This window comes from Cynocephalus volans, chromosome X (assembly GCF_027409185.1).
Source record: "Cynocephalus volans isolate mCynVol1 chromosome X, mCynVol1.pri, whole genome shotgun sequence".
Lineage (NCBI taxonomy): Eukaryota > Metazoa > Chordata > Mammalia > Dermoptera > Cynocephalidae > Cynocephalus > Cynocephalus volans.
This window is the reverse complement of record NC_084478.1, coordinates 20,054,883-20,080,183: the sequence shown is the minus strand read 5'-3', so window position 1 is coordinate 20,080,183 and position 25,301 is coordinate 20,054,883. Positions and strand designations below refer to the sequence as shown.

Here is a 25,301-nt window from a genome sequence, read left to right as displayed (position 1 = left end):
TCAACAAACTTGATATATCACAGCAACAGAATGAAGGACAAAAACCAAACGATCATCTCAAATAATGCAGAAAATTTATTTTATAAAATTCAATATCCCATTCTGACAAAAAGCCCAACAAACAGGGTATAGAAAGAACATACTTCAACACCATCAAGGGTACATATGACACACCCACAGTTAATATCACACAAATGTGGAAAAGCTGAAAGTTTTTCCTCTAAGAACGATGCCCACTCTCACCGCTCATAACACAGTACTGAAGCAATTAGGCAAGAAAAAGAAATAAAGGTCATGCAAATTGTGAAGGAGGAAGTCAAATTGTCCTTGTTTGCAGATGGCATGATCTTATATGTAGAAAATCCTAAAAGCTCCAGCCAAAACTCTTAAAACTGATAAATGAATTCAGTATAGTTGCAGGATACAAATGAAAATAAAAAAATCAGTAGTTTCTGAACACCAATAATGAGCAACCTGAAGAAGAAATCACGAAAGCAATCCCATTTACAGCAGCTACAAAAAACATAAACTACTTAAATATAAATTTTACCAAGGGAATGACAGATCTTCAGAAGAAAAACTATAAAACACTGATGAGAGAAATTGAAGACATCAAGAAATGGTTAGACGTGGACATTCCGCATTCACAGATTGGAAGAATCAATAATGTGAAAAATACCACACTACCAAAAGCTGCCTATAGATTCAACTCAATCCCTATCAAAGTGCCAGTGACATTCTTCACACAAAATAGAAAAAACACTACTGTAATTTGTTTGAAACCACAAAAACACCCTAATAGCCAAATTAAACCTGAGCAAAGGGAACAAAGCTGGAAGCACCACAGTACCTGACTTCAAAATATACTGCAAAACTATAGAAACCTAAACATCATGATACTGGCATAAAAAAAGACTAGAAACTAATAAAACAGAATAGAGAACCCAGAAATAAAGCCACATATTTACAGCCAACTAGTTTCCTCTCTTCTTTTTTCAGATTATAAAATAATTTATTGATAATTTTTTAAAAATCTTGAGTAATTTTTTTTCTGTTGCACATCACAAATTATATATTTCCCAGAAATGATTTCTTCTTATTATTATTTGTATTTTTACATATTTATGGGGTTCAGAGTTGACTTACGAGTATTCGTGTACAGTGTGTGATGATCAAATCAAAACTGATTTTGGACAAAGACCCTAAGAATATTCATTAGGGAAAGGACAGTCACTTCAATAAATGGTGCTGGGAAAACTAGATACCCATATGCGTAAGAATGAAATTAGACCCTATCTCTCAGTATATGCAAAATAAACTCAAAATGAATTAAAGGCTTAAATGTAAGACCAAAGACTATGAAACTACTTGTAGAAAACATAGAGGAAATGCTTCAGAATATTGGTCTGGGAAAAGACTTTATGAACAAGACCTCAAATGTACAGGCAACAAAAGAATAAAAACAAAAACCAAGAAACCGACAAATGAGATTACATCAAACTAAACAGCTTCTGCACAGCAGAGAAAAGAAATCAACAGAGACAACCTGCAGAATGGGAGAAAGTATTTGCAAGCTATGCATCTGACAAAGGATTAATATCCAGAATATAAAAAGGACTCAAACAACTTAACAGCAAAAAACAAGCAAACTAATAATCCAATTAAAATATGGGCACATGAGCTGAATAGACATGCTTCAGAAGAAGACATATAAATGGCCAAGAGGTATAGGAAACAATGCCCAACATCAGTAATCTTCAGGGAAATGCAAATCAAAACTACAATGCAATATCATGTCATTCCAGGTAGAATGGCTAACATTAAAAGACGGAAAATACCAAAGGCAGACGAGGATGCACGGAAAGTGGAATTCTTACACACTGTTGGTGGGAATGCAAATTAATACAGCCATTATGGAAAACAAGATGGAGGTTTCTCAAAAAGCTAATAATAGAATTAAAATGTGATCCAACAGCCCCACTATTGGATATACGTTTAAACAAAGGAAAGGAAATCAGTATATCGAAGAGATGTGTGCACACTCATTTTTATTGCAGCACTATTTATAATCACAAAAATATGGAATCAACCTAAGTATCTATCCACAGATGAATGGATAAAGAAAATGAGGTATGTAAACACACAATACTATTTAGCCATTAAAAAGAATGTAATCCTGACATGGGCACATGTGTGAGCTTGGTGGATATTATGTTAAATGAAATAAGCCATGAGCAGAAAGAGAAATACTACATGTTCACACTCATATCTGGAAGCAAAGAAAGTTGATCATGGGTAAGTAGAGATAAGAATGGTGCTTACCAGAGATTACCATGTTGAATTTTTGCAGAGGATTCTTAAAGCAAATGTTCTTCAGAGGTCCTGGTTTTCTAAAGCCATGCAGTTTCAAATATTGACCTTGCAGAGGACTGGACATTTTCCTCAGGCTATAAAGTCTGCTGTAAGATAAAGATTTGTGGGACAGCAAGGCTGCTGGCTCAAGGACAGAAAGATTACTGATTGTTATGTGAAGATACTGGAAAATTTCTGGAAAGAGAAGGAATGTTTGCTAAGATCAAGCTTTTGGTGGTGGATCACTTAATTGTCTAAGGGCATGTCATCTGACTTGTTTCACTGAAAGGTACCAGCCAATATTGTTAAACTATAACCCCACCTTTGTTCTCTTCCTGTAACTTCCTGCTCTGGAAAATATTTTAGTATATGTGCTGCCGAAGCGAGCACCTGCTCTGGAAAATAAATGCAGGAAGAGAACCCCAATTCGGGGTTGACTTCCTAAGGAAGGGATGCCTCTCGCTTGAGGGTTCTGGGGAAGTTAACCACTTTGGTGCTTCTCACTGCTCAGAAGAGATGGGCTATGAGTAATCCTTTGTGGCTCCGTCACTCAGGGGACGTGGGGTGACAATTCCGTGGGCAAAGCAACAAGTTTTTAGCAGAAGGATAAAGTGGTAGGGGATAGTGAGAGTTGATTAACAAATACAAAATTAGAGCTAGGTAGGAAGAATCGGATTTAGTGTTCTATAGCACTGCAGGGTGACTGTAATTAACAACAATTTATTGTATACATTCAATCAGCTGGAAAAGAGGATCTTGAATGCACCCAAAACAAAGAAACAATAAATGTTTGAGATAACAGGAAAAAAAATACCAGTGGTTACGAGGGTAACAAGGAGAGAGAGAGAGATGCACCGATGAACAGGTGGAAAACAGATGCTTATTAGGGCAGCGAAAGTATTCTGTATGATACTGCAATAGTGAATACATGACATTATACATTTAGCAAAACCCATAGAACTATACAACACAGGGAGGGAATCCTAATGTAAACTTCACTTAATAATAGTGTATCAATATTGGTTCATAACTGTACCAGCAATGCTGGATATTAATAATAGGATAAAGTCTGTATGTGTGTAGGGTGGTATTTTCTGCTCGATTTTTCTGCAAACCTAAAACTGCTATAACATAAAGTCTACTACTCATTAATAAAATAAAATGTATCGGGAAATACAAGACAATTTTTCAATTGTTTTTAACATGCATTTCAATGTATAAAGCAAAAACCGAAAAAAAAACAGTATTGTATACGTAAAATATATGATAACAAGACCACAAAGCAAAAAGGATTAAAAGAAAGGACGAAGTCATGAGGGTATATTTACATGGAGTGGTACAAACATAACTCGAAGTACACTAGGCTAAGATAAATGTTGATGTGCCAATCCCTAGAGCAACCATTCGTCCCGGTGTAGGTAGTAATCTGGTTACTGTGGCTGTATAATTCAATCCCCCAAACTTAGCTTTTTATTATACACATTATTTACTGTTTTTGTTTCCTAACAGACTGTACTTCAATGAAAGTACTTGCATAATAGGACTCATACCTGGTGAATGCTAAAAACTACAGGAAAATTTATTGAATCTATAAAAAATTTTAACTTAAAATAACTAGGTATAATGATAATAAAGAAATGCACTCTTTAGGAAGATCATTTGCCTTAACAGCAATTGTTTATCTTATGGAAATATAGACTGAATTAACTTTCTATAAAAGAAATAAAATGTACAGATTCAAAACTATTTCAAAAACTAGCATTTGTAGAAATAAAAAAAAAACTTGCTCTAATAGCACACCAGCCTTTTCAGCTCAAACATCCTACTGAGAAAAAATAGGAAAGCTGGAAGATATTAAAGATATTGTTTGAAGGCACCACAAATCAAAGGAAGAAAGCATTCAAAAAGACAGAATCTCAATTAGGAGAGAAGCCTTTGTCATGAGAACCACTCACATTTGTTACCACTTCTCCCTTGAAGGCTTTTGCTGATTCCAAGGATGTGAGTGAGGATCCAGGAGGCTTCAGCAGAAAGTTGGAGCTGAGCAGCTAAGCAGCTGAGAAAGACTTCTGGCGGTCTCACCCAACCAAGAGGACACCGATTAAACCTGACAGTTCACAGACAAAACGAATCACAGAAAACAAACCAAGGGTTCATTTGGCATCACCAAGGGGTTATGTCCTAAGGTCAATATAAACCTAAAATAGAAAACTCCACACAAAGCTCGAGATCCAGCTTTAAAAGGACTCAATTTCTGACCGCAGTGCGATTAACTGTCCCCACCCTAACTGCCTGTCAAATGCAAACGTATGCCAGAGAATCATAAAATCACCCAGAAACTCCAGTTATCTCTACACTATTTCATACAGAAAATCCAGCCTGCAATCAAAAGTACCCACACATGCAGAAAGCGAATGGGGTGGGAAAGGACTAGCATCAGGATTGGGATCCATTTTCTCCATATAATGAGGATGTCTGGAACAGAAAGAACTAAGACTTGGTGATTCCCACACAATTTACAGCAACAGTGAGATACCACTACACACCTGCTAAATGAGAAACAATGAAAAATACTAACCATAATAAGTGCTGACAAGTACTTAATCAAAGGTGACTCTTTTACACTGCTGGTAGGATTTAACACACAGTATGTTCACTGCAGAACATTTACACAAATTCTAAAGTATCTGAAAGGCACCACTATCATGTGATCTAGCCTTTCAGTTCCATGAAATTAAAAAATAAATAAATAAATAAATAAAAATTTACATCCATACAAAGACACCTTCAAGAATATCCATAACACAGGAAAGGATGGATGGCTTTGGCAAGATGAGAAGGGAACAATATGAGGTTCATAAGGAACCTTGGTGGAAGAGGAGAGGATGTTTATGTTATCTTGATTGTGATGACAGTTTCATTAACACATGAAAGTCTTTAAACTTTTTTGATGACTTTAAAATTGTGTGGTTTATTTTAAATCAACTATACCTCAAAGAATTGTTCCAAATGTGCAGTATGCTCCAAATATGTGTCGCAAAGAAATTTCAGATCATTAAATTTAAAACAGGAAGTACTAAAATCTGTAAATCTGATAATCAAGCTCAAGTATTTGTAAAATTACCCAGTAATCTTAATCTGAAAAAAATGAAAAACAAAATTAAGATCAATGGATGAAATATTTTCAGTTACAAAAAGCAGAATCAACAAATCCAAAAGTTGTTTTTAGATGTTACTTTTGTTGTTTTTCTTTTCTGTAATAGGTTTAAAAATGATGAACACTTGAGACACTTATCAACACAAAAACCAGACATTATTACCAGGAATGGAGAATTATCTGTCCAGATCCTTGAGACATACACATAATATTTTAAGCAACCTTACGCTGATAAAATTCAAGTTACATGAAATCAGTAAATTCTTTAAAAAAATGAAATTAGAGAAAAATTTAGGATAAAAGAAATGCTTCTCAATTATATTATGAGACTGGTATAAACTTTACACGAAATCAATACTATAAGAAAGATAAGAAAATAAAATCAGTGGTTATAGTGGAGAACAGGAGAAATATAGCACCATCTTTCCAATGCTGAAGGAAAAAGTAAAACTGTCAATTGAGAATTCCATATGTAGAAAAATTATGCTTTCACTGAGAGTGAAATAAGAAACAACCAAGCTTGAGACAATTTACCACTGGGAAAACTGTAAAAGAAGTAACGCTAAAGGAAGTCATTCAGGGTGAGGGTAGAGTTATCTCTCCTGGTGCAAACTAAGAACTGCAGGAAGAAGTGAAAAGCTCTGATTAAGTAAAATATGTGAATAAATACACGATTATTTACGATTATTTATTTAATTAATAACTGAGTAGAGCTAACTACTCTGTTCAAGCAAAACATCACAACAAAATAGAATTCCCATCTTTAACTATGTTATCTAAGGTCCACCCAGACCAGGCTGTATTTACCTAGTTAACTCAAATCACCACCACATGGCATCCATAGCGGTGCAGTTGGAAGCTGGTACGTTTATACTTGCTGTTACTAAAGAGTGCACCCTCCACCACACCACAGTGGTAATGGAGAGCAGGTAGAAAGTTTGGACTTCTACTCTCTGGGAATTAATGATATACTGCTCCCGTTCTTGCTGATGTGCCGTCAGAGGAAGCTCAGAGAAGAGTAACAGATTTCACCACAGCCCATGCTAAAGAAGTCACTCTATATGGTGTGAGTAGTATGCACAAGAGGAGCTGTGACCTGCCACTCTTAGTGGAAGCCTAGTGGGGGGACAGAACTTCCAACCCTACACAGGAGTAACGAGGAACATCCCCCACTCAGGAGTCCATGGAGGCCAAGGGTTGAATCTGGACTTCTACAATCACCTGGCAACAGAGGCCGTGCCTTCACTTTTCCCCTCCTGATGTGGTGCAAAGGAAATAATCATTGATCCTGAAGGCAGAAAAAGAGTAATTACCCAGTCAGGAAACAGAAAGGAAATACGAATAAGGGGTGGGTAGGAGAACAAAGTCTCAGAGACCTGTGGGTCAATAACAAAGGTTCTAACATTCCTGTCATTAGAATCCCATAAGGAGTGGACAGAGTATAGTATTGCGAATACTTTTATAAATAATGCCTGAAAACTTCCCAATTTGTCAAACAAAATCTATATGTACAAGGCCTAACAATATTCTCCCAGGATAAACCTGAAGAATTCCAGACCAAGATACATCATGACCAAAATTCTGAAAACTAAAGATAAAAAAAAAAAAAAAAATTGAAAGCACCAAGAGAGAAATGGCTTACCAAAAGAGAAAAAAAATATGACAACACTCTAATTATGTTGAATTTATCATCAAAAACCAGGGAAGCTAGACGAAAGTGCCACATTTTTCAAGTGCTGAACGAAAAGAAATGTGAAATTCTAAACCCACTGAAAAGATCCTCAGGAATCAATTGAAAACCAAGACATTTTCAGATGAAAGAAAACTAAGAGAATTTATTGTCAGCACAACTACCCTAAAATATTAGCTAAAGGAAGTTCTCTAAACAGAAAGAAATTAAAAAATCAGAAATCGTGGAATATCCAAGAAGAAGGAAGGACAAGGTGAGCAAAAGCCAGGTGAATACAATAAACCAAGTTTCTCTTCTTGAGTTTTCTAAATAAGGTTTTTCATGAGAAGTAAAAATTATAACATTTTCTTATGTGGAGATCAAAGTATGAAGAAGAAGTATTTAAGACAATTATATTAAAAATAGTGGGCGGGTAAAGAGATGTAATAGGAGATAAGGTTTTTACCACATCACTAAAAGTTTTAAACTAATGACACCAGATTGTGATAGGTATACATATACATATATATTTGTGTGTATATATATATATATATACACACATATATAAGGTTAAGAGTAATCAGTAAAATAGTAAAATAGTAATGCAGAACAACACACTCAAATACACTATACATAAATAAAAATAAAAAATCAAATTACAAAATTTTTTAAAATACCCTCAGGAAGGCAGACAAAGGAAAATGAAGAAAGAAAAACAGAGAAAACAAACAGAAAAAAAGTTATAGCGCACTTAAATCCTAACATACAGATAATAACATTAAATGAAAATGATGTATACAATTGTATAACAACTAAAAGACAAATATCGGCTGAGTGAATTAACAAAAAAATGACTCAACTATTTTCTGTCTACAACAAACTTGCTTTAAATATAACGACATAAGCAGACTGAAAGTAAAGGATAAGGAAAGATATACCAAAAATTTTCAAATAAAGCAGGAATGGCAATAAGAGTATTACATGAAGCAGAATTCAGAGCAAAGAAAATTACCAGAGACAAAGATGGACATTATGTTATATAATAACAAATGGCCAGTTCAACAAAAAGATGCAGAAATCCTGAATATGTATGCACCCAAAACAGAGCTACAAAGTATGAGAAGCAAAACTGATACACTAGAAAGAATAAATAGTTGAATTCACAATTATAGCTAGAGACAACAACCACTGTCTCTCAACAGTAGACAGAAAAATTACATAGATTCAGCAAAATTTCTGAAGAAATCAACACCACCATCAATCAAGAGGATGTGTTCCACAATTACAGAACACTGCACCCAACAATAGCAGGAGACAAATTTCTTGCCATTGTCCATGGAACATACACCAAAACGAATCATATTGTCAAGCATAAAATAAACCTCAAAAAATTTAAAAGGACTGAAATCACAAGAATATGTTCTGTGATCATAATAAAATCAAATGGGAAATCAATAACAGAATCATAACTGGAAAACCTCCAAAAATTTTCAAACAAAAATATTCACTTGCAAATAATCCATGGGTCAAATAAAATTTATTTTTAAAAAAGTCACTGAAATACATATAAAATAAAATGTATCAAATCAACATTTAAAGCAGAAAACAGAAATAGAAAAATAGCAAGCTAAATAGGCGGAAACACTTCTCAATTCACTTTATAAAGCTACTATTATCATTATATCAAAATCAGACAATAATGCATCACGAGAAAAAACCGATCTACAGACACAAAACTATAAAATCCTTAAGATAATGGCAGCAAATAGAACTCAGCAATATATAAAAAGTTTATGCACCACAAACAAGCACATAATTCCAGGGATACACACAAAAAGGTAACCGTGGAATGTGATGGGTATGTAAATTAGTTTGACTATAGCAATCAGTTTGCTATGTCCGTGTATATCAAAAAATCACGTTGTACACCTTAAATTTATACAATAACTAAAAAACACAATGTAATCTACCATATTAACGTGCTAAGAAATGAAAATAAAATGAGCACAGTAACTGATAAAGCAAAAGCAATTAAACAAATTGAACACCCATTTGTGATAAAAACTCTCAGAAAAACACGAATACACGGGAGTTTCCTAAACTTGATGGAGCAGCTGCAAAATGCCTACAACATTCAGTATATATAATGGTGGAAAAATGAATGCTTCACTGGTAGGTTCAGGAATAAGGCAAATATGCCCATTTTCACCACTCTCTATTCAAAAAAGTGCTGGACGGTTTTTGAGGGCAACAAAGCAAGAGAAGGAAATAAAAGGCATATAAACCTGAAAGGAAGAAAAAAAAAAAACTACCTATACTTGCAGGTGTCGTGATGTGTACAGAGACAATCTCAACGAAACTACGAAAAAGAATCCTTAGAAATAAGAAGTAACACTGGCAAGGTTATGAGACGCAAGAGGAACATATAAATCCCGTTGTATTTCTATATACTCATGATAGACATATGGACACGAAAATAAAAAATACTACAGAATTTACAATTGCTTCAAAAGTTAAATACTCAGACTTAAATGTAACAAAGCATCTACTGGCATTCTACGCTAAAAGTTACATAACACTGATGAGAGAAATCAAAGATTATGGAAAGACAAATCAAACAAATGGACAGACATACTCTGCACATGGATTGACGGCTAACCATGGTAAAGATTTAAATTGTCACCTAAGTGATGTAAAGGTTTAATACAATTTCTAAGTAAATTCTAACAATACTATTTGGAAATATTCAGAATACTGTCCTAAGATTGATATAAACGGGAAAAAGAGCTAGAATACTTAACATTTTGAAATAACAAATTATGTGGGAAAACTCACTCCACTTAATTTCAAGATGTATTATACAGCTATAGTAATCAAGACAGTGTGGTATTCATAGTAAGATAGACACACAGATGAAAGAAACAGAAAAAGAACCCAGAAATAACCCTACACAGCATGGCCAATTAATTTTTGATAAAGCTACAAACAATTCTATTGAGAAAGAGTATTTTCAAAAATTATGCAATAGCAATTGGACATTCATAGGCCCATAATTTGATTTCGATCTAAACTTCATGATGCCTCATACAAAAATAACATCAAAATGTATCATAAATTTTTTAAAAAATCTATAAAATAGACTTTTAGAAAAGAAATAAGATTAAAAACATTCCAGACATCGGGCAAGACAAAGAGTAATCAGATTTGACATCAAATATACAATCCATACAAGGGAAACGTGAGAAATTAGGCTTGGTCAATATTAAACACTTACTATGCTAATAGCTTTATTTTCTATTAAGCAAACAGAGAGAGAAGCTACATACTGGGAAAAATATCTATAAGCCGAATATGTGACAGAAAACGAGTATCTGTAATATAGAAAGTATTCTCATAACACACATTTTAAAAATTCCAACTGTAAAATGGTCAAAAGAAATAGAGATTTCACTAAAGAGGATATACAAATAGCAAATAATCACATGGAAACATGTTTAACATTATAATTATTTGGTAAATGCAAATTAAAATCACAATGCGATATCACTACACAGCTATCCTAATGGCTAAAATAAAATATAGTGACACCATGAAATGCAGACAAACTCAGACACTCTTTCTTGGAATGTAAGATGGTGCAGCCACTGTTACAAATTGCAGCAGTCTGAAAAAAAAAAAATCCCTGAATATGCAAGTACCATATGACAGAGCATTGCACTCTTTGGTATTTAGCAAAGAGAACTAAAGACGCATGTTTCCAAGGAAACATATACAGAAATGTTTGACCCAGATTTATTTGTAATAGCCCCAAACTGAAAACACCCAGATGTCCCTCAAATAGTTAAACAAGATGTGGTATATCCATAGCATGGAATTCTACTCAGCAATAAAAACTTTAAAAACCTATTTATACACGCAAAAATCTTTATGAATCTCTGGATAATTAAATTGAGAGAGAAAAAAAAATGTCCCAAAGGTCACATACAGAATGATTCCATGAATATAATGTTAATAAAATTTTTTAAAAATTACACTAATGAAGAAAAGATCATTAGTTGCCAGAAGTCAAGGATGGGGAGACGAACGACAGGGGCCTGCCTATAACAGGGAAACGAGAGGGATTCTTGTGGCGATTGAAATGTTCTCTATCTTGACTGTATAATTATTAATATCCTGCTTGAGATAGTGCTCCATGGATTTCAAGATTTTAATCCTGGGAGAAAATAAGTAAAGGGTACATGGACCTTTTCATATTAATTCTTGTAACTGCAAATGAATGTACACTTATCTCAAAATAGAAAGTTAAGTTAATTTTGTTCATAGTCTTGATATAGAATTGGGATTAATTGGCTATGGGAGGAAAACACCTATTAATTAAAACTGATTTTAAATAATAGGTTTAGGGAAAAAAAAAAAAAAAAAAACCTGCCTCCTGTAATAATCAACGAGTCCAAGCATCCTGCTGAGAAAAACTGGGAAAGCTGGAAATATATGAAAGATATCCCTTTGAGGTATTACAAGTTTAAGGGGGCAAGAATTAAAGGTCCAGAATTTCAGGAGGAAGTAAAGCCCAAGTGGTGAGATCTAACTTTGGTATCAACTTCGCCACAAAGTATTTGTTAATTCAAAGATCTGAATGAGCACTCAAGATGCTAACACAAAATTGAGGCTGAGAAACTAAGCATCTGACGGTCTTCCAGTACTATCTCCATCACAGGCAGCACAAATTTAGCTCAGAGCCTACCAAAGCAGAAGGCTAATTAGTGTTTTAAAATTTTAGGTTCTTTTGACATCCTAGAGGGGATATGCACTAAATGTCTATGTGAACAAGAAATACAATATAACTTGAAATCCAGCTTCAAAAGTTCTCAAGGTCAGAAAGGGCATTTCACCAGGTTACTGCCTCTCAATAGCAAAAGAAATGGTCCCTGGAGGAAGATAAAATCACCCAGAGCCTGCAATTATCTCTATACTACATCAAACAGAAAAGCCAGCATGCAATAAAAAAGAACTATACATGCAAAACATGAACGGAAAAGATTAGCATCAGGCCTTTAATCTGTTTTCTCCATTTACTGGGAATGCTTGGAACACAAAGAACTATGACTTGGTTATACCTTGCAACATAAGCAACAATGTGATACCAGTGCATACCTATTGGAAGGGCTACAGCGAAAGTTCTGACCATGACAAACAATGGCAAAGATGTTGAGCACCTGTGACACTCATATTGCTGGTAAGCTGTAAAATGGTATAATGTTGCAAACTACTTTGTCATACTGTAAAATAACTTAAAGAAACACTAATCATGCTATCCAGTCATCCATTTCTGGAAGTTTACTTTTTTTTAAGAAAATGAAAGTATATGTCCATAGAAAGACTTACAGAAGAAGGTGCATAGCATGGGAAAAGGTGGAGTGTTTGGGCAGAACCAGCAGAGAGGGAATACATATATGCACAAGAAACTTGGAAAAGAATGTGACATGGATAGTTACATTATCTTGATTATGGTGACTGTTTCACAATATATAATATCTCAAAACATATATTGTTCATTTAAAAGTTGTGCAGTTTATTAAGTGAATTACACCTCAATAAAGCTATTACGATGTATGAATTGACCCAAAATATATCCAAATGAAAATAAATAGCATTAATTGCACAAGTGAAAATACTGACAATTTAAGATATGACAGCTGACCTCAAGCAATTGAAAAATGAGTAATTTACTATAAAAATAATTGAAGACATGAAACAATAAAATTAAATCAGTGAATGAAATTTTAATGATTGCAGAGATTGACGAATCCCAAAGTTTTTATTGAAATGAATATAAAATTGACAGATCCCTTGCACAAATTATGGAGAAAAATAAAAGAAACCTATTACCAGTACGAGAAACGTAGATTGAATCACCACTACCAATCCTGTAGACAAACACATAATACTACAAATTGATATTTATATAAATTTTATGCTAACAAATTTTATAGTGTATGGAATGACAAAAAATTTTAAAAGTGGGCAATCTCAATATTCCTTCAATTATTAAATCAGTAGTGTTTATAAAAAAAAACTTTTTTACAAAAGAATTCTATGTCTTAGTGCCAGAATTCCTGAACTTTTCCATATAATGAGAAAGAAATAACACCAATCTTGTTCAAAGTCTTCCGCAGAATAGAAGAACACTCTCCCAAATGTTATAGGAGAACTTTGTAAACTTTACATCAAATTGATGAGGATATTATAAGAAAGTAAATCAACCGTTCATATCCTGCATGACCAAACCACAGAAAACGACAACTTATGTTTTATATTAAAAATCAAGGATGCATTAATTATAAAACACAATGCTCAAATTGTGGTTAATCCAAGAACGAATTCTTGTTGGTTTAACATTTTGAAATCAAACCACTTTTTAAAAAGTAAGAAAAAAATGTACTATTACAAAGGGAATAACCATTTGACATAATTTGCCACACTTAAGTTTAAAAACTAAAACTCAGAACACTGCAGCAAATATCCTACTCAGTGGAAAAACATTGAAAATTTACCCCTGAAATCAGAAAAGATACAACAATATCTCCTGTCCCCAGTTCTACGCAACATTTTATGGCGGTCTTAGCCAGGGCAATAATGCAAGAGAAAATGTAAAAGACCAGAAATTTAAAAGGAAGATATGCAAACATCACTATTAAAACATTACATGTTTATGTTTCCAGACTATCTAAAAGCAATCTGTAGGAAATTCATTAGAATTAATAAGCGTTAGCAAGATTGATGGACACAAAAGAGTCAAACATAAACACATTTGTCAGAGAATAGCAGTTTTTTAATGAACTTTGTATACATATCATCAGAAATGGCAGACAAACCCTAGAGGACAAGGATTTGTTTTTTAGGCTTTTTCTATATACTTATTGCATAAACTTTGAGAGTCGTCATAACCCTGATCATTGTTGTCAATTTTCTCCGATATCACGGTAACAGAAGCCCCTTAATATAAAGGAAACTATATAATACACTTGACGTTTAATGTCAGTGAAACTTCTAATTCTGTAGTTTTTAAGCATAGCTTCTTTTCCTGTTCTGCACTAACTCAAAAAAAGAAGAAAAGCATATGCCACCTTTTGTCAATTTCTTTGGTTTTTCATTTATTAATTACACATACATCGTGTGCTCACTGAACACTCTCCAAAATGCAGACTAAAAAGCTTCTGCACAGCAAAAGAAACAATTAAAAGAGTTAAAAGACAACCAACAGAGTGGGAGAAAATATTTGCAAAATATACATCTGACAAAGGATTAATATCCAGAATATATAAGGAACTCAAACAACTTTACAAGAAGAAAACAAGCAACCCAATTAAAAAATGGGCAAAAGAGCTAAGTAGGCATTTCTCTAAGGAAGATATCCAAATGGCCAACAGACATATGAAAAAATGCTCAACATCACTCAGCATCCGGGAAATGCAAATCAAAACCACATTGAGATACCATCTAACCCCAGTTAGGATGGCTAAAATCCAAAAGACTATGAACGATAAATGCTGGCGAGGCTGCGGAGAAAAAGGAACTCTCATACATTGTTGGTGGGACTGCAAAATGGTGCAGCCTCTATGGAAAATGGTATGGAGGTTCCTTAAACAATTGCAAATAGATCTACCATACGACCCAGCCATCCCACTGTTGGGAATATACCCAGAGGAATGGAAATCATCAAGTCGAAGGTATACCTGTTCCCCAATGTTCATCGCAGCACTCTTTACAATAGCCAAGAGTTGGAACCAGCCCAAATGCCCATCATCAGATGAGTGGATACGGAAAATGTGGTACATCTACACAATGGAATACTACTCAGCTATTAAAACGAATGAAATACTGCCATTTGCAACAACATGGATGGACCTCGAGAGAATTATATTAAGTGAAACAAGTCAGGCACAGAAAGAGAAATACCACATGTTCTCACTTATTGGTGGGAGCTAAAAATTAATATATAAATTCACACACACACATACACACATACACACACAAACCGGGGGGGGGGGAAGAAGATATAACAACCACAATTATTTGAAGTTGATACAACAAACAAACAGAAAGGACATGGTTGGGGGGGAGGGGGGGAGGGAGAAGGGAGGGAGGTTTTGGTGATGGGGAGCATTAATCAGCTACAATGTATATCGACAAAATAAAATTTGAAAAAAAAAAAAAAAAAAAATGCAGATCTCCATTCCTTTCACAAGTAACCATGACTAGCAGCGAACTGTGTGTATTAATAGATCTACACACACATATGTATTCACATAAATAGTATATTTACAAATTGTGCACAGATTGGAAAGTAAATTACAATTTGCTTTCTTTTTAGCAATATATCCTGGAAGTTTTTTCCATAAGTCTAGCTTTAAATTGGTTGAAAAAGCTACCTAGTATTCATGGTACAGACAAAGCATAATTTACTCAGAAATAGCAATTTTGCCATATTCGGACCCATAATTTCATGTACATGTGTGAATAATTGTGTCAGATGTGGTATTAGAAGGTGAATTACATTATAGAAGTTTAAGTTAAAAAAAAGCCAAATGATTTTCAAAAAGCCAGTTCTATTTTATACCACTTTGACAACCTCGTAGCAAGATATTATATAGAGTCTTGCTATGAATAACTTGAACTAAGTATTAAGCATATTTAAGAGAGTAATTGCCAATTTATACATAGCTTGTGTGTACATCAGTACTTAGATGCAACGTTAAGTCCATTTGTTAACCTATCATTATAATTATTTTAAATACCAAAATTATTACATATTAAGCCTATCGAATTGTTACGCATATCCTCTCATCATTGGCCTCTGTTCTATCTGTCCACAGAAAGTACATGTCCATGCTGATAGATTCTGATTGCTACTCATAGATTCTGATATTTGCTACATTTCTATGAATCGCTTCTGATATGGTTTTGCCAAAGTTTAATGTTACTGAATGCTGTAGAATAGCCTTAGATATAAAATATTTTGCAATACAAGTGTCACCTCCTTATTCTCCCTCAAGGGGTTTTGGCATTTCTCATTCAATTTCTCATCCAAGTCACAAGTAATACCAGATCAGCAATAAGAATAACAAACCATTTGGATATTTTATGTGGAAATGTGCTTAATTTATTTCAAGTTGTGCACATGCAGATATCTTTACGTATTAAAGATAAAATTAAATGTTTGCTTTTTGGCTTTTCTTATTTTTCATACCAGCTATATGTTCTGCTTTTGCTTTGCTTTATTGTTACTGCCCAATAAATTACCTTCTATTTACACATATGGAATAACCTGCATTGACATAAAATATATTGAAGTTTTTTTTTTTTTTTTTTGTCTTTTTCGTGACCGGCACTCAGCCAGTGAGTGCACCGGCCATTCTTATATAGGATCCGAACCCGCGGCGGGTGCATCACCGCGCTCCCAGCGCTGCACTCTCCCGAGTGCGCCACAGGCTCGACCGTATATTGAAGTTTTTGAAGTCTTAGTAAACTGTATATTTGGCACCTATGTGAAATATAAGTAATATTAATGAAGTAAGCTAATGTATACCCAGGAAATACTTCACAGAAATAGATATAGATTACCCACCCATGAACAATGATTTAAATGACAGCTGCCTTCTTAGCAGGATCCACGGAGAACAAGAAAAATGGTATGCAATCTTTCCAATGCTGAGGAACAAGGTAAAATTTGAAACCCAGAACCATGAGAGGAGTACCCAAGCCACACACATAACCAAAGGTAAAGGATGAATACCTTTTTGGTAAGAAGCTTAAAGATAAAACCTGTGACAAAACAGTGTCTTATGCTGACCAGACGAAGAACTCAAAAAGGCCAAGCTAGAAGATGACAACATGGGGAAATATCTGAGAAAGGATATCAGAAACCGTACTCTGCAGTAGAAACAGACTTCATAAAATTAGTCCAGTTTTGTCACCAAACAAACACCAGACAAATGGCAGCACCAAGCCAGCTGGGGGATAAATGTCCATGTTTCTTATCTTATATTATGCAACATGTCCACTTCTTAACAACAAAAAAAGTTATGAGACATTGATAGAAACAGGAATGTGTGACACATATAAAGGACAAAAGGCAAACATCAGACACTGCCTTTGAGGGAACCCAGATGTTGGACTAGCAGACAGATGTTACAACAGCTATTATGAATATGTTCAGAGAACAAAAGAAAACCATGTTTTGAAATTTAAAGAGATATACTATTAGCAATGACACATCAAATACAGAATATTAATAAACACTTAGAAGTTCTTATTTTGAGAAAGTACTAAATTGAAATTCTGAAGCAGAAAACTATGATTAACAAAATTAAAAATTCACTGGATGACTACAAAAGGAAATTTGAGATGACAAAGAAAAATTACCAAACTTGAACATAAATCAATAGAAATCATGCAATTGGAAAAACAGAAGGGAAAAGGAATGAGGAAACATGAAAAGAGCCTCAGATAAATTCGGGACACAATCAAGAATACCAATATACACATAACTAAGTACCAGAAAGAGGCAAGAGAGAATAGAATAGAACATATATTCAAAGAAACAATAGCTAAAAACCTCCCAGAATTCAATGAAAAACACTAATCTACACACCTAAGAACCCAATGAAATTCCAAGAAGTTAAATGCAAAGAGATTCACTTCAAGAGATATCACAGTCAATATGCTGAAAGCCAAAAATGAAGAGAAAATTTTGAAAGCAGGAAAAGTAAATCAGCACATAGAAGTGTTCATGGGTAAGGCCAGCAGATTATTTTTCATCAGAAACGCTGCCAGAATGCACTGGCATGACATATTCAAAGTGCTGAAAGAAAAAAGAAACTGTCAACCAAGATGCCTGTTTCCAGCAAGGCCATCTTTCAAAATGAAGGAAAAATTAAAACTTTCACAGATAAATAAAAACAAAGAATTTATTGTTAATATCCTGCAATGTAAGAAATGTTAAATGAAGTTCTTCAGCTGGAGAGGAGTGATAGTAGACAGCAGGTAGAATCTATATGGAAAAAAAATTAAGATCTCCAATAATAGTAATTGTGTAGGTAATGATTAAACAAAGCATAGTGACTTACTGAGGTTCCTTTCTACTCATAACTGACTTAAAGGACAATCGCACAAAGCAATATAAAAGAAATTGTATTTTGGTCATATAGCATATATCAATGTAATATATTTGACAATAAGCACATGATAAAGGGGCTTTTGAATGAAACTACATAGGAGTAAGAAATTAAGACCAGATGGTAACACAAATTCACAGAAAACAAATGAAAAAATTCAGAAGTGGTACATAAGTTTAATACAAAACCAAATGAACTCTACAAATATAATTCACTCTCCTTTCTTCTACCTTCTTCAATGGACATTAGATTGTATACAGCAATAAACATAAACGTATTTTGGGGTGTGTAACATACAAAAACATATGAATAAAAAACAGCATGAAAATGAGGGAGTTTAATGGTAGTAAATATTCTGGATCCTACTGGATGGATGTATAGATTAATTTTGTGTAAATCTCAGAAGTGGTGGACCAATGAGTACAAAACTATGCTCTCTGTCCTAAGTTAATCATTGGGCAGTATATGCCTGTATTGAATCAACACACCGTACCCCACAAATATGTAAAACTAAATGTTCAAATTTTAAAAATAGTGTAAATCCAAACTAGATTCTGATAAAATTTATACTGTAAGTCACAGAGAAACCATTAAGATAATAACCTGAAAGCATGATGGAAATTATTAAAGAAATTAAAATGGTACACAGAAAAAGTCTACTTAATAAAAGGAAGTAAATGCTGAGACAAGGAAAAAATAGTCATAAGTCATATAGAAAACAAAACCAAAATAAAGTCAGACACAAATCCAACCATATCAAGCACAATATTAAATGTGAAAGGATTAAGCAATACCAGCAAAGGAAAAGATTGTCAGACTAGATAAAAAAACATATAACTCCATGCTGTCTACATGGGACACATTATATTCAAAGTTGCAAATATGCTGAAAGTAAAAGAATGGAAGAAGCACCATACAATGAACCACTCTGAGAAAGCTGGAGTGGCAGAACAGAATATGTAGGCACAAAATCAGGCAAAAAATCAACAATTATATGCAAGATGTGAACAACATCATAAAATAAGAAGGCCCAAAAGACACCTGTATAATACTCCATCCCACAATTGCAGAATAAACATCCTTTGCATGTATACATGGAACATTTCCAGTGCAGACCTCATACTAGGCCGTAGAAAAAACCTCAACAGAGTAAAAGTACCAAAATGCAACAAAGTATGTTTTCTAGCACAACACACTGAAATTACAAATCAACAACAGACAGAAATTTGGAAAATTTTAAACATGTAAAAATTAAACCACATTGTACAACATAAAAAATATGTCAAAAAAGAATTCAAATGAAAAGTTAGAACATTAAAAATAGAACTAATTTTGCTAAGCAAAATGTTAAGTAATATTTTAAATATAAAATATGATTTATAAACTTCATTGAAATGTTAGATGAAGATCTACACATTTAACTGAATATTCAAGTTTCTCATTTAAAAAAATAATGGAAAATTTCCACAAGACATTTAAATAAAATATAGGACAAAAAGACCACAAAGAAAAGGGGGATAAATGGAATTTCCCTGTTAGGAGGTTGCATTTATATAAACTGCTATTTTCTTAATTCTATGTAGACCAAGATAAGTAAAGGATTCATTTGCCAAACTCTATTTCAACCAGTAAACATAACTCACAACACAAACAGACATAGGTAACATTTTGGTTACCAATGTAGCTTAAAAATTACCACAAAACTTATATCCTATAATATATTCCAAACTTACTTGTCTGTCTTACACTATGCTATACCTCAATAATGTACCCCCACCACATGATCCATACCTGGCACATGTTGGCAACTGGAGAAACATTTAGGCAATCAATGAAAACATTTAAGTGCAGTACATTAAGCAGAAAAAGACAGAAGAGATGCACTCTTCAGAAGATTACTTGCCTTTAAAGTAAATTTACCTTATTGTTATAAAGATTAGGTTAACTTGGTATCAGAGGAAAAACAACTAAACGTCTACCAGGCTAACCATTCGCTGAGAAAAAACTAGGAAAACTTGAAGACATTAGAGATATTATTTGAAGGCACTACAAACGCAAGGAAGCAAACATTTGAAGAGACAAGATCTCAGAAGAGAAGCCCAGGGCATGACATCCAAGTTTGGTAACTCTTTTTTACTCAAAATATATGAGAACTCAAATGAGGTGATTACGAAGCCAAGACGCTAAGCAAAAAGGTGTAGTTTAGAAACTAAACAGCTGAGCAGAGCTTCCAGCAGTCTCAAAAGCTCAGCTTAGGGGACACAGGCAGAGCTAACGGTGAACCAAAGAGAAAAGTTCTGAAAGACACCCAAGGGTTCATTTGGCATCCCTGAGGGATTATGCCGTAAATGTCAATACCAACCAGAAATAGAACACACCTCACAAAACCTGACATCCAGTTCAAAAGGACTAATTCTCTGAGATGAACTATGAGATGAACTTTGTGCCTGCTGACTGCCTCTCAGAAGCAAAAGCAAATGCTCACTAAAATAAGTAATATTAATTCAACTTTCTAATTATTTCTATTGTATTTCACACAGAAAATAAAGCATATGATTAAAAAAATACATATACGCAAAAGCCTAAATGTGGGGAAAGGATAAGCATCACGATTGTGATTCATTTAGTCCATGTATTGGCGATAACTATGAAAGAAAAAATAATGACTCGTGTACACCATACAATTTAGAGTGACAGCGAGATATCACTGCTCACCTATTAGAGGAGCTACAATTAAAAACACTGACCACAAACATCTCTGAAAGAACACCTCTCATATGACTCAGCCATTCCACTTCTTGAAGTTTATCCAAGAAAAAAAGAAATTGCAGATCCATCAACAGACTCATACAGGAATGTGCATAGCATGGCAAAGAAGGGAGGGTTTATGCGGAATTATGAGGGGAAAGTCCAAAAGTACACTAGGAAATCTGGGGAGAGGGATAAATATGCTCATAATCTTAACTGTGGTGATGGTTTCTCTCTCTCACACACACCAAAATATATAGCGTTTATTTCAATTTGTGCAGTTTATTTTAAATCAATTACACCTCATTTAAGCTCTTAATAATTGTGTGGTACATACCAAAATACATGTCTAATGGAAAATTTAGGGCATTAATGTAACAGATGAAATCGTGCAAATTTAAGATTTAAAAATATTTTTTCATAAAATTAAAAAATAAATCAGGAATTTAAACCAAAATTTTTAACATGAAAAACTAAAGTTAACGTCAATTAATGAAACCGAAAACAAACAAAAAAAGACAAATGCACGAATTTTCTCTTTTTTTTTTTGGTGAAAGAATAAAAATGTGATGAATCCCTGGCAACAATGATCAAGGTGATAAAAAAGAAGACGCACATTATCAACAGCAGGAATTTACAAGGAATCATCATTAGGATACTGAACACATGTGCACTACGTTATGAGCAGATTTGTGCCAATAAATTTGAAATTCATGAAATGATAAAATTAAAAAAAATAGCAAAATAGTTAAACTAGGAAATCTCAAGGATTCTTTATTCAGTAAACTGCATCTTTATAGGGAAACTTTCCTATAAATGAATTCCAAGTCTTCCATCTAGAATTCCTGATTTTTCCCATATTTGAGAATTAAATAACATCCAATATTTCACAACCTCTTAATAGGAGAGAAACAGCAAAAACCGCCCAAAATGTTTTATAGGACCCTTTAAAATTGACACCAAACTGATAAAGACATCATATGAAAAAAATCAAAGGTCTGTATTCCTCAGAATAAACATAAAAATTTAAGTGGAATTAAAACTTTACGTTTTACAAACAGAATTCGAAGACACTACAACTACAATGCACCATGAACAAGTTGGATTTAATACAGGAAGGCTGTTCTTGTTGGTTTCACACTTTCAAATCAAACATCTTTGACAAACAAACAAAATCAGGTCACTATGACAGCACATACAGAAAAGTCATTCGATAAAATTTATCTACTACAAATGAGGGTTTTTTCTCCTGAAAACAACCCCCCCAAACCTAGAAAACTACAGCACATATAATAAGTGGTGAAATATTGAAAAACCTCTCCTTCATATCAAAATAGAGACAAGGATGTCTACTACCACCAGTTCTATTTAGTCAGGGAAATCATGCAAGAAAAGAAAGAAAAAAAGCATGAAGTTTGGAAACAATGAAATGAGCCCCGCCATTATCCACTGCATAATTATGCCTGCAGAGAATCTAAAAGCAACTTCTAGATAATGCAGTAGAATTAATAAATGAATTTATCAAGATTGATGAATACCGTACAGTTAAACAAGACACATTTTTCAGAGAATAGGAATTCTTAAAACATTTTTCATACACATCATAAAAAAGAGCAGAATAACCACACTGCACAAGGTTATATTTTGAAGACTTTTTTGATATGGTTATCAGATAAAATTTGAGTCACTATAACTCTAAAGATTGCTATCATTTTTTCTGATATCATGAAAAAAGAGATACTAACATATAAAATAAACATTTATAGAACACTTGACATTTAATCCAAGGGCAACAATAAAAAGATCATTCTTTGTGCAAATTTTCCTACAGTCTTTTGTTTAATGATCTCACTGACTAGTTAGACATCGGCTTCTTTAAAGTGAATCACAATCACTTTTTTTCTTATTTCTTAAACTTTTTTTTTTCTTATTTCTTTCGTTTCTATTTTCTAGTTCTGCATTTCAGCTTGACTTCTTAACTGTTTCTGTACTACATTCTGTATTACTAAAAGGAAAAATAAAGCAAATGTTAGTTGTTTAGAAAACAATCACTAGTTTAGTCCTAAAAGGCAGTATTATTTTTAAGTAGGTAAAAAAATACTTTGCTAATGCTAAATTAATTTCTAAAACACCAGTACTATTTTATACTCCCCTGATATTCTGTTATCAAGATAAAGAAACATCTTGTAATTTATTTAATTTGTACTAATTATTAAGCATATTTTAAGAGTTAATTAAAATTTATGCTTATTTTGTGTAAATTGTTTGATGTCTCTTATTATTACATTTTCACTTTATAATTCAAAATTATTTTAAACACCAAAAATTTTATATATTGAACTTGTGCGTATACTCTTCTCACTTTCACTTATGTTCTGTATTTTTGCCTGTTAGTGAATCAACTCCTATGTGTGCTATATTTAATCTATTTCAGACACGAAATATGATTTGACAAAGCAAATATTTTGCTATAGGTAATACAAGTGTCACTTCATTATTCTTTATAAAAAGTTTTCATTCCTTCCCACATATTTTCTCATGCATGTCAATATCAGCAACACATGAGCAATCATAAAAACAACTTTTAGGTTTTTCTTGGGAATGTGCTTAAATTATTTTATTTTGTATATAATTTGTAGATATTTATCCATTTAAATAAAAATGAGATGTTTCTCCATTGGAGCTTTTCCTTTGCTTTTGCTGTGTTTTGTAGTGATTGTCAGTCAAAATATGTTTTCTTTTCATTTACATAAATGGAATCCTTAGATTGACACCATAGGTGCTGGAATTTTTGAATTTTTTTTATTAAACTATATGTTAGGCATCTGTATGAAATATACAGAATATCAGTGAAGTGAGCAAATGTATACCAAGTGAAAACGTCTGAGAAATAAAGATACATTACCTATCCCAGAGGGACGATTGGAAAGACGGCTTCCTTCGAGACAGAATCCATGCAGAACGGGAGAAAACGGAGCAGAATCTTCCCAGTGCTGAAAGAAAAAATAAAACCGTCAGCACAGAATTCTACATGAGGCAACATTATCCTTTCAAACTGAGAGTTAAATAGGACATGGCCACATAAACAAACCTGAGACAATCTGTGGCGGGACAACCTGTACTTTGCGTTGTTAAATGAAGTCCTTCTGGCTGCTGGAAGCGACCGGTGATGGGAACTGAGAATGTCGGGAATCCGTGAAGAGCACCCGGCGCGAGGGCTACGACGGCGCCCTCCGCTGGTGGCAGTTGGTAATGGCGGGTGATAGAATTTCTGCCCAGGAATTTGTGTAATGTCACAACTGCCTGCATTGTATGCGTGACCAGAGGCACTAAGCTTTCTCCAGAGTCCAGACAAGGGGCCATAAACCCTACTCTTGAAGGAAGGATGTGGCAAAAAACGGGTGGGTGTATTTTTAAATTGCCTCAAATAAAAATAAAATGAAGGAATTTAAATTGAAAAATAAAAAAGTTTCAATAATCCCAAAAGTAGACACGGAAGGAGGAATAGACAAATAAAAAGTGATGAAAAAAAATCAATAAAAAAGACTGCCAAAATGGCCAACTTTAAATCAAACAATATTAATATAAACATGAATTTTTTAAAAGTCTAAACATTTCAATTAAAATGCAGAGTTTTTCAGATTAGGAAGAAGTAAGTCCCAATTATATGCTAAATGAGAGGCAATTACATGGAAAGGCACAGTAAGGTTGAAAGTAACAGTACAGACGATAACATACCACGTAAAATTAAGCATAAGACAACCAGAACTGGTAGAGTAATGCCAAACAAAGTAGACTTTCCGGAAAGGAAGGTAACTAGAAGTAGAGAACATTGTCTTATGATTAAAGAATCCATTAATCAAAAATGGAAGAAAGACATTATTTATATAAGAAATATCAGTACAGAATCTGGAAACAGACAAAATATAAGCATTTACATGCCAATAAATTTGAAATACTTTGAAATGTAGAAGTCCAAGTAAACCCACCTTAAAGAAAAATAAAACTGAGAAGGTCTGCATAGTCTTAAGTTTGTAAAATAATTACACTTATGATGGAAAACCTTCCTCTAAGTGAATCCTATGCTCTGGTGATTGAATTGGTGAATTTTCCTCTACAGTTGAGAAATACATGACACTAATCTTACACAAGACAATGCAGAGAATAGAAACAGCAGGCATCGCCTCCAAATCTTTTA

General features: G+C 33.6%; 1 long non-coding RNA gene across 2 annotated transcripts in view; it reads right to left on the bottom strand.

The window, feature by feature from the left end:
• The window catches only part of LOC134366629 (uncharacterized), a 98,901-nt gene extending 74,627 nt beyond the window's left edge, over positions 1–24,274 (bottom strand). The window contains exons 1-2 of one of the 2 annotated variants that reach the window (XR_010022351.1): positions 24,195–24,274; positions 24,009–24,096 (exon numbers count right to left, since the gene is read on the bottom strand). This is a non-coding gene — a long non-coding RNA (uncharacterized LOC134366629). Of the gene's footprint in view, positions 1–24,008; positions 24,146–24,194 lie in introns of those variants that run through there. The other variant, XR_010022350.1, reaches the window with a different exon arrangement.
• Positions 24,275–25,301: the final 1,027 nt, after the last annotated feature.